This window comes from Nanorana parkeri, unplaced genomic scaffold, assembly GCF_000935625.1.
Source record: "Nanorana parkeri isolate BGI_ZX_2015 unplaced genomic scaffold, ASM93562v1 scaffold377, whole genome shotgun sequence".
Classification (NCBI taxonomy): domain Eukaryota; kingdom Metazoa; phylum Chordata; class Amphibia; order Anura; family Dicroglossidae; genus Nanorana; species Nanorana parkeri.
This window is the reverse complement of record NW_017306645.1, coordinates 1,254,640-1,265,843: the sequence shown is the minus strand read 5'-3', so window position 1 is coordinate 1,265,843 and position 11,204 is coordinate 1,254,640.

Genomic DNA, 11,204 nt, shown 5'->3' with positions numbered 1-11,204 from the left:
CCCCCCCCCTTCCCCCCACAGTGGTGCATCTCTGCTTTCTCTCCTACCCACTGGACGCTGCTCTGTGTCCCCTCTGACACCAGTGGTCCTAACAACCAAGGATTGAAGAGGACCGCGGTCCAGACATATACCGAACGCCATCCTGCACTGAGCTATGACTTGCAGTGGAGCAAGCCATAACGAGCACATGTCAGCGCTCGGTCCGTGTCCAGACCAGGGGCCAGACAAGGTCAGACAAAGGGCCACATACTGTATGACCCATGGTCCGTAATATGCCCAGGTCTGCTGTATACCATAGCACAGGTCAAGGACATAAATTTACTTGCTGGTCAACACAGACACATAAACACATACACTCATCTCATGATGTCTCTCCCTCATCTCTGGGTCTTTCCCAATTGTTTTGTTCTTCAGTTCAACGCATGATATTGTTTTGCCAAGGTGCTGACTGTGAAGGAGTAGCAACTTTAATTTTAGAAGCCAAGGCTTGCTCTTCACATTGTGTAGTTGTGACGATCCTCAGCTGACATAAACATTTATAAATCTGCAGAATTTACAACATAGTTTAGTCTGGGTCACACAACACTTTCATGTTCTGGGGAAGAACAATAGCAATAGGAAGTTTACACAGAGTCATTGTAACATTGTAACACATGGCTATTCTTTAGGTTCACACCAGACACTGGTCTGACCAGAACACACTGGATCGTATTGCGGCTGCCTCACTTTATTGTGGGGCAGGAGGGGGCGTGGCGGTGCATTGACCTCAATGGCACTGTAGCCACACCCTCCGGGACCGCGCGGGAACGCAAGGTACATCAATGCGTGTGGTCCGCCACAACAAAGTGAGCCAGCTGCAATACGATCTAGTGTCTGGTGTGAACAAGCCCTTAAAGTGACACTAAACTCAGGAGTTATATCGTAAAAATACATTCAAGTTCCTTAACGTGACAATAAAGTCTAAATCTTTTCCCCCTCCCCCCCATGTTAGTGTTAGCACTTACCTTAAATGATGTCTCTTAATCCGATCTTCTTCTTCTTTCCTGTTGTTTCCATCTGTCCCAGGAGCGGTGCGGCGGCTCTCCGATCCAGCGCTGACTCCTCTGTCCTTGCTGGTACTTCCTGTCCCACGGTGTCTGCATGCGGTTGCGCGCGTCCATAGACTTACCTTGCGTCTCTCCTCCTCCCCCGGCCGAAAATCCGAACTGCGCATGCGCCTGCCCCAAGATGCTTTGCGGCCGCCCGAGCAGTTTCGGATTTTCTGATGGGAGCGTGCGGCGAAGACAGGGTAAGTTTAAACCGCTGTTTTAAAAAAAACTTTTTGCATATAAGTACTGCTTGCTAGCCGTAGATATATGCAAAAAAAAACTGAGGCTTTAGAAACCCTTTCACTACTAACAAAAATGTATCTTATTTATTAACCACTGGGCTGTAGATCCTCAAATCATCTATGAGTTGGTGCTGACACCGTCCTTCCTTCTGGAGGGCGGCTACTTTTGTTCCCCATGGTCCACGTGTGTGTTGTAAAGTAGCCACCGCTCCAAGCTCACTCCTGTGATGGACTACAATCTCCTGTTTAGTTTACTAATTTGTACTGAGATTGTAGTCCATCATCGGGGTGAGCTTGGAGCGCTTTCCCAGAACAGATACATTTTTGTTAATAGTTAAAGGAGTGCTTTTCACTCATCCTCATAGTTCTAGCCGACCTGTGACAATGAGACTGTCACAGGTCGGCTCAGTAGATCGGGAGGTGAGGGAACACATACCGGGTTCGCTCACCTCTCGATCCTGTCACAGCTCTCTGCCGTGACAGGGGAGGGACTGGATTCCCCCCTCCCCGCTCCGATCCTCCAGCGCTGACTGGAGGAACTGACGGGGGAGGGGGCGGGTAAAGCTGGCTCTGCCGCAAGATAGGCAGAGCCAGCTGTCACTCACGCAGCTGGGCAGATCCAGACATAATTGTCGGGATCCGCTTTAGCTGCGGCGTCTCAGTATACCGCGAGTTGTAGCTCGCGGTATACTGAGAATAGGGTGACGGGAGGACGCTAGTTTGTGTCCTCCCGTTACCCTAAGGAGAACTATGGGGGAAAACACTGACCCCATAGTTCTCCTTTAAGATACTTGAATAAATGTTTACGATTTAACTTAGTGTCACTTTAAAGAACAGCCATGTGTTACAATGTTACAATGACTCTGTGCACACTTCCTATTGCTATTGTTCTTGCCCTGAACATGAAAGTGTTGTGTGACCCAGACTAAACTATGTTGTAAATTCTGCAGAATTAGAAATGCTTATGTCAGCTGAGGATAGTCACAACTACACAATGTGAAGAGCAAGCCTTGGCTTCTAAAATTAAAGCTCCTAGTCCTGCATAGTCAGCACCTTGGCAAAACAATATCCAAGGAAATAAATGCGTTAACCCTTGCAGTGGGAATACCCCAGCACTGCAAGGGTTAAGTGCTTGTTTGTCTCTGGGTGCTAAAAAAAAGTTATACTCACCAGACCATCCGAGTTGGCTTGTTCTTAGACCAGTGTCTCGAGCCTCTCTCCTCCCCTCCTGCAGCGGTCTAAGGATCCTGGTGTCATACACTGTGCAATCTTCAGTCTGGTCTGGCCGTTAGACGGGTCCCGGGATCCTCTTCTCCCCCGTGTTCCGGTGGTCTAAGGAGCCATGATGTCATCACGGTTAATGCAGGTTTTTTAGACATGAAGAGACATTCCACAGGGACATAGCCCCTAGAGAAAAATGAGCCGGTAACCCCTGCAGTGCTGGGATAGCCCCACTGCAGGGGTTAATGTTTCAAAATCCTGGAGATCTGCTTTAAACATTCCCTATAGTTTTGTTTTTGCTTACATAAACATTGAACTTTATATATAACGATTCCCCCAAACCTGGAAAAGTGATTTTGTTTGTGACAAGTAGGACAGCAGGACATAGACAAGATCAAAAGTGAGTGAGGAGGAGTTAGAACCTCTGACAATATTTATCTGCCCTGCGGTACCTTTTTCTGCCACTAGATGGCCAGCATCATTTTATCCAGGTCGTCCTGGTCCAGCCCCAGCTTGTGACTAGACAGTGAAAGGAGAAGCAGCACAGTGATAAGCTCCTGCCACTCTGCTCTCTCCTCCTATCAGTGTGTTCCTTCTCAGCACATAAACTGATTGGTTCCTTGTACTGCTTCTTCCTCTTGCACTTCAGCCCTGCTGTACAGGGAGAGCAAGAGGATGATAGCAGGTCCAATTCAGGTACTTACGCTGCTTGCATTTAAAAGCACACATTAATAAATGTAATGATCAATGCACTGCAATGCATGTTAACACGACTCCTTTAATACTTTCGCTGCCAAGGCCTTTTTTGCGCACATTATAATCCACATTTTAGGACTGAAAGCACAGAACCTGTAGAATAAAATGGCGGCAGTTGCATATTTTTTCATCGCACAATATTAGCGCAACTGTTTCTCGAACCCAAAAATTTAGTAAAAAATGCACCTAAAGTGACATTAACTTCTTGTCTGGCTTTTGCACCCAAGCAATGACAGCTGAGGGATCGGAAGTGATGTAATCAGCGTCGCTTCCGGTCCCATTCAGCAGGGAGGAGATGGGCAAGTGGATGTCCGCCGTCTCCTTGCTCACTTCCCACTGACACCAGGGATGCTGGTCCTGGGCCTGCAGGAAGGGGGGAGGCACACACTACACCGGCCCCCTGGAAGCGATCCGGCGGCAGCTTAGCCACCAGAATCTCTTCCAGTGTAAAGCCGACAGTGTGACCGCCAAACAGAGTCCCAGCAGTCTGTTTAAAGGGGCCCACTGCCAGCGCCGTATGGCATACGTCAGTGGCAGCGTCAGGGTTGAAAAAACAAGCAGCTATTTTATCACTTCTGCTGACCTGTCTTCCCCCCAGCAAAAAAACCCCACACTTAGGGCTCATTCACACAGGCGTGCACATCCGTACAGTGTGCACGCCCGTGCAAAGACCCCTCCCAGGAGGGACAGATGCTGTGTACAATTGCATGCATTGGAGGACGCGGCCCTGATCATGCACATCTATAAAGGTCCAGGTGCCGAATTTGGATGCACACTGTCTGTGTCCAAGTGCGAGCAACCGGGCCCCATACGGATGTGCAGGTCCAGGTCTGTGTGTAACTGCATGCAGCCGAGTTCTCCCTTAGGCCTTGTTCACACCAGGTTTCTGCACACACACACGCTAGTCTTTTAGATGCGTATTTGACGCATTTTTGATGCGTTTTTTACTTAAAATTTTTTTTATTTTTTTACATTTTCAAATGGGCTTTCAGTGCATTCCAGGCTTTTTTTAATGCCTTTGCAGATCCAGAGCAGGTAAAATAGGGCCTGCTGCAGTTTTTTCACCTGCTCTGGAACTGCACGCTGCGATGTGAACTGGAGCAAAAAATACAATTGGAATACATTGGACGCAGTTTTGATCCGGTCTGCAACTGCTCTGCTCTGGACCTGCTCCGCGCTTGGTGTGAACAAGGCCTTAGGGAGGTACAGACTACTGCACGCAAAACATGCACCACCTGTCCATCCCGGGAGAGGGTCCCTGTGTGAAAGAGCCCTCAAATGCACAAAAACGTATGTGAATGTACATGCTTATATACACTAAAAATCCCTTAGGCTCATACACACTAGCCTGAAGGTATAATACCGTGTTTTACCGTGTGGCTAGTGTCTGCTGAGAGGTGAGTTGCGGTGCCTTGCGGTGTTACAATGCAAAGCACTGTTTACTTTCCCTTTTTTTTTAAACTTTATTAAAAACGTTCTACTGTACATTCAGGTCATGGTGTACTGCGCTACGGTATTGTCCAGTGCTCTAGGGAAAAATGCAGATCACCTCTCACCTGTATTGTAATGTGAATGGGGCACATAGAGGACAATTGATTTCTGCCAGTCACCGCTTATTGTGTATACAAAGGTTTTCTGGGTTGGTGTACAATCTGCGTATTTTAATAAATAAGGCGCTAGACTAGCATCTCAATAACCATTGTTATCTTTACAAGCTGTTTTCATGTTAGCTTGGACTTTGTCACATAAAGGAAGCTAAAACAAAAACTAAATTAGTAAGGAAAAAGAAAAAAACCACAAGCGTTTCCAAACAAGCTGCAGCTATCAACAACAAATACACAAACATCCTTTCTCTTTACATCTCTCAGACCATTTGGTGCTGCTAAGGAATTTGTGACAGCCAATCATCAGAAAGAGGCAGGGTCTGGGTGGCCAATAGGAACCCAGTTGTTTTCAGCCAATTAAATAAAGCTGCAGTTTGTGATGTCATTTCAAAGGGTAAGAGAACGCAGCCATGTTGTGTGTGGCAAGTTAATGCGAGCATAACAATTCTGCAGTTTACAACGCTGTTAACTCCAGCAGAAGCAATGTAAACATAATTTATACTTGTAGTGGATTTAACCCTTTTCTAGTCGGAGCTTTTTTTTTAAAATGATTTTGTGCACACATACCAAAATGCACATTTTGTACATAAAAAACACAAAACACGATATATGTCCTGAAAGCAGAGGCCCTGTAGAATAAAATGGTGGTAGCTGTGATTTTTTTTTCTTGTCATACCATATTTATGCTACTGCTGGAAAAAAATCAGCATTTTAAGGAAAAATACAGTTAAATTCACTTTAATGCGACACAAACACTATATAACCCCCCAAATTTTTGGTAAAATAAAAAAAACTGAAAGTGTCAAGTAAATGGATAGAAAATATGTAAAATGCAAAATTGCACATTCCCGTAAAATGGCAAAAAAGACAGTACTCTGTGCTGGGACAAGGCCATCCACTTCCCAGGGTGAAGATGCCAAACTGCGCCCCCCCTCCCCCTTTTTTCCTGGATGACGCTGAACCCCCCTTTTTCCCCAGATAGCGCAGCGGGTAAGGCCTAATTCACACTGCTTAGAGTCGGCCCGTACAGATCAGTGCGGCTTGCACGGCCGTATCGGGCAGTTCCCGAAAAGGACAGGTGATGTGTGTGATTGTATGCAGCAGCCTGTTCTTCCCTATGGGCCGTATGCCGCCGCGCGCTCACCCGAACTGCACACCTGTGCGGGTGCGAGTGTCCGTGCTCGGACGCAGACAGGATCCATCAGCTGATGTGTCGGATGTGCAGCTCGGGTGAGCGTACGGCTAAGGCCCCATGCACACTGAGCGACATGAAAATCGCGCGATTTTGAGCGATATTTCGCGACGAGCGATATTGAGCGACTTGTCGCTCGACATCGCGCGACTTTTTCCTATTGGGCTGTATGCAATCAGGAGCAAAATCGCTCAAAATCGCTTGAAAAAAGGGTCATGTAGGAGCGACAAGCTACCAGCGACGAGCTACAAGCGATATTGAGCGATATTGAGCGACGAGATGTGAACAGCTACATTGAAATGGATTGGAGAAGCTACATAGAGCGATATCGTGTGGAAATATGAGCGATATCGCTGCAAAAATCGCTCGATAAATCGCTCAGTGTGAATGGGGCCTTAGAGTTGCCACCTTTTCTTCCATCGAAACCCGAACACTCTAGCGACACACCGAAATTTTCTTGGAAGAATGAGTTGCGGCTTTTTCATATGTAAATAGTGCCACCCCTTCATATGTAAATATCACAGTTGAGACTATTTTCAGTGGGGGGGGGCAGTAGCCCCTATCTTAATTTTGGTTTCTCCTGTGTGCCTGACATCTTGTGTCCGGGTTTCTGCTGCCATAAAACCCGAACACAGCATTTAAAACCAGAACTGTCCGGGTGAATCCTGGACAGGTGGCAACCCTAGTACGGCTGCGTACTCCCATAGAAAAGAACAGGATGCTGTGTACAATCACACGCAGCACCTGTCCTTCCCGGGAACAGCCGCATGCCGCACAGATCTGTACGGGCCGACTCTAAGCAGTGTGAATGAGGTCTAAAGCAGCTCACACAGCTCTCTGCGCCATCAATGTATGTAATGTTTGTCGCATGCGCTGACATAGTGCTAATGGTTGTGGCACACCGCAGAGAATTGGTGGTGCGTATTCTGTCTCACAATAAAATGTGGAGCTAACAGCGGTGAAGAAAGAAATGCCTGATCATCAGTGTGAGGACTAAATGCTCCTGCATTAGTGACAGGAAGTGAAAGTAAATGCCAGAAGGTCAGCAGGGTCACCAGAACTAGTGTCCTCACAATGTTCCTGTTCTAAAGACAACCCAAAATGTTCTTTCACTTTCAGTGATAGCGGTCGCCAGGACAAGTAGGGTGAATCTCCCTAACGGGGACACAGACAGCAATAAAATCCTGAAAGGACGAATCTAGTCCTTCTCCACTCTATCCAAAAGTTAAAAAAGTTGGCTTTAGTTGCACTTTTAAAGTTCAAGAAGACAAATATCAAATCTAATGTAAAAACAGAAAACCTTTTGAACAATTAATCAGTATTAAAAATGATGGAGAGCTACAACAGCAACAAAAGAAATTGCAGGTGAAAAATCACAAAACAGTTAGGGCCTTGACATGAATGGCAGCGACACGCCCCCTCCTGCCCCAGAAAGCTGCCCAGCTTGATCTATGCGACCATCATCCGGAGCATACGACATTTGTGCTGAGATCTAGGCATGAATGGAGAGCGGGGATTTATTTTTTTATTTGTTGATCGTTTGTTAAATTCTTTTTTTTTACATTTTATTTACCTCAGGGGAAACTTGATCTATTGTTATTCACCCGTGCAGCAACGGACCACTTAAAATGCTTAATCATTGCTCCCTGTTATCAATAAGCAATAGATCATGATGGATGTGGCCTGTTGCTGCAGGGGTAGGCAGAAAGAAGCTGAATCAGGTCTGCCTCTTTCTATAAAAGCATGCTGGAGTCACAGAAGATGTCTTGGCTCTTTAGGGCTTCTTCACATCATGTCCGGACCATGTCCAGACCAGAATAGCTCGTTCCCCGACCAAAAAAGCATCCCAATGTATCCCTATGGTATTTCTGGGCTCTGTTCACACCAGCGCAGTCCGTTCCAGTCCAGACAAAAAAAATAAAAAATACTGCTTGTCTCATTTTCTCTGGTTTGGAATGCATATAAATGCATAAAAAAATGCATGCAAATGCACTGGACCGCATCTGAAAGCCCATTTTAAGAAAAAAAAACCTGAGCAAAAATGAACTGCACTACGTTTGCAGATCTGCCCCAGCCCCCAGATCTGGTCCAGACATGGTTTGAACAAGCCCTTATAGCTGAACTTTATTGAAAGATATAATCCTTGACAGCCACACCGGATAAAAACCCACTTCATGGATTCAGCTTTATACACAATGCTGCACTGTGCTATTATGTAGCCCACTTACGGAATGTTCTGTTGCGGGAAAGCAAGACCAGGAGCCAATCTTTTCAGCTTCTAGGTTTAGTGCTGGCCTGTGGCTGTCAAAGGCCGTGCGTGGTTCTAGTCTTGAAGCCTGCTGGAGGTGCTCAGACTCAGCACTGGTGATAGGGTTGCCACCTGTCCAGGATTCACCTGGACAGTCCGGGTTTTGAATTCTGTGTCCGGCAGGAGATACCAGGACCAGGGCCGGATTTCCCACAAGGCCAACCAAGGCCCGGCCTCGGGGGAGCAGGGAGAAGAGGGGCAGCAGGGGTGTGGAATTCCTATCTCTCGACATCAAGGACATGCAGTTCTGGGTGCCGGGCAGGTAGTTGTTTTATACATTTAGCCCTACTTTGGGCAAGCAGAGCTAAATGTACAGCAGGGAAGCCACAGTTTGTTTTTTACAAGTGATCTCGGCGATGTCGCCGAGATCACTTGTATGCGGCCTGCATACAGGGGGCGCATTGAGGAACCTGGCCTTGGGGCAGCAGGGAGAGTAAATCCGGCCCTGACCCGGACACAAGATGTCAGGCAGACAGGGACAACCAAAATTAAGATAGGGGCTACTGGCCCCCCACTGAAAATAGTCTCAACTGTGATGTTTACATATGAATGGGTGGCACATTCTCCCTAAAAAATGTCAGCACATGTCCTAGTACTGGCTTTGCTTTGAATAGAGAACAAGAAAGAACGATGCGTCTAAGACAGAGGTGGGCAACTCCGGCCCTCCAGCTGTTGTGGAACTGCAAGTCCCATGAGGCATTGTAAGACTGACAGTTAAGCTTGCCATACACCTTACAACCATCGCACGACTTTCGCTGAGGGGAGAGCTTCCGATGATCCAATGCTGAGCGAGCTGTGTGCGCTTGCGCACACCGGCCCGTTCGGCATTTGTCTTCCGAGCACGCCACTGACCCTCCGAAAATCTTACGATTTTCGCCAGGTTTTCAAGCGTGCGCGGAAGACAAAAGACGTGCGACCGTACAGTAGAAGCGGTCACACGCCTTCCATACACCTGCCGGTTATCGTACGATCGTGGGATCACCCGCGATTATCATACGATAATCGGCTGGTGTATGAGCACCTTAAGAGGTATGACTCTCAGAGGCAGAAGCATGATAGGATTTATAGTTAAAGCACAGCTGGAGGGCTGGAATTGCCCACCCCTGGTCTATGAGGTCACTGCAATAGTTCTATGAGGCAGGAAATGTTTATGGACCGGTAATAAAAGGTCAGCTGTATTAAAGGCAGCAACAATATATATATATATATTGTGAGGATTAGCTCCAAATAGTAGCGCATAAAGGCCGCATCCACGCGCTGTAATCTTCATTCAAGGGCTTCCTTGCCCACTTTTATTAAATGAAAGTCCACAAAACAGAACAATTACCCTCGCAGGGGTTCTTTAGCATCTCATGGTAGCACCTGCCCATCCAGCCTCCTGGCTTTGCATTGGCAGCACCGCTGCTCTGGCCTTAGACCTCAGGCCACTGTCTGTTCCTCCAGACAGCCTCAGTCATGTGCTAACCTGCACACTGGGGGGTTCTTCCCAATCCACAGCACCCTGCTGCACTGGACTCCACTCTGTCTCCTGGGTGGGTCCTTCCTGTCTCCCAGGTGGAGTCTTGAACCCTTCCCAACAACTTTAATTTAAAGGCTGTGCACACCTGTGCCATCAGCATGCGCTGGCCACTCAGATTCTGGACACAGGAATGGAGATAACGCAGTGGCATTGCCATGCACTGCCACAATATATATATATATACATAAAAGCAGTAGTGTCGTAGTAGCGTACTTGTAATGTGGTTTCTTATAAAGCTTCTAAATATTTTATATAACAGACCCTGTATTGCCTTTGATGCTGTGCGTTGTGATTCCTGCCTTGAGCAAAGAGTTCCCTACAGATGACGATGTGTCATTTAGCTATGTATAGGCCGGATTTCTGAAATTCTTCAGGTTTTAAGAGGATTTGACTAATTCCTCTGCTTCTTCTGGCATTTTGGAGAACTTTGTATCCGACACAAAAATAAAACCTCAATACGCACATGCAATCTGTGCAAGCATGTTACAGCTTGCATGATGTATAGAATTTGTAGTTACGTGTTATTTTTGTCAGCATAGTCAAAGTAGGACATTATATTTTAGAACTCATTACTCTTAAACGTCAATCTGCCCTGGAACAGCCGATCGGTCCTGAAATGTCACTTCTATTCGACTTTGTGAGTGCGATCTCACATCCCACAAAGTCGGATAGAAGTGACATTTCAGGACCGATCAGCTGTTCCAGGACAGATGGGTTCTCCTGCACATACCATCTGAAATGCCGATCTGCCCTGGAACAGCTGAGAAAGCGTTGGAATTCTTCACCTTTTGCTGGTCACATATTCCACCGCCGAAAAACTGGACGTGATCACGTTAAAATGTGTGACCACGTGACCGAAATCTACACAAGAGGGCGGATACAAGACCAGTCACCAGCACAAGGAGAGAGAACAGCAGTGACTGGTCTTTATTACAGAAAGTTCCTGCACAGAGGCACGGTTACTGCACAGATCTGGAATGAAAACACACAGGGGGCTTTTATCAAAACTAGAGCAGACAGAATCTGGAGCAGCTGTGCACGGCAACCAATCAGCTTCTCTCTTCAGTTTGTTCAGTTAAGATTTGAAAATGAAAGAGAGAAGCTAAATGGTCGCCATGCACAGCTGCTCCAGATTTTGTCTACTCCAGTTTTGATAAATCCCCCCCCCTCCCCCTTAGTATTCCAAGATTCAAGTTATACACTTCTTGTGTTTATAACATTTTTGCTTATACCGGAGTTCAGCTTTAAGTGTATGTAATTTTTAAACATTATGC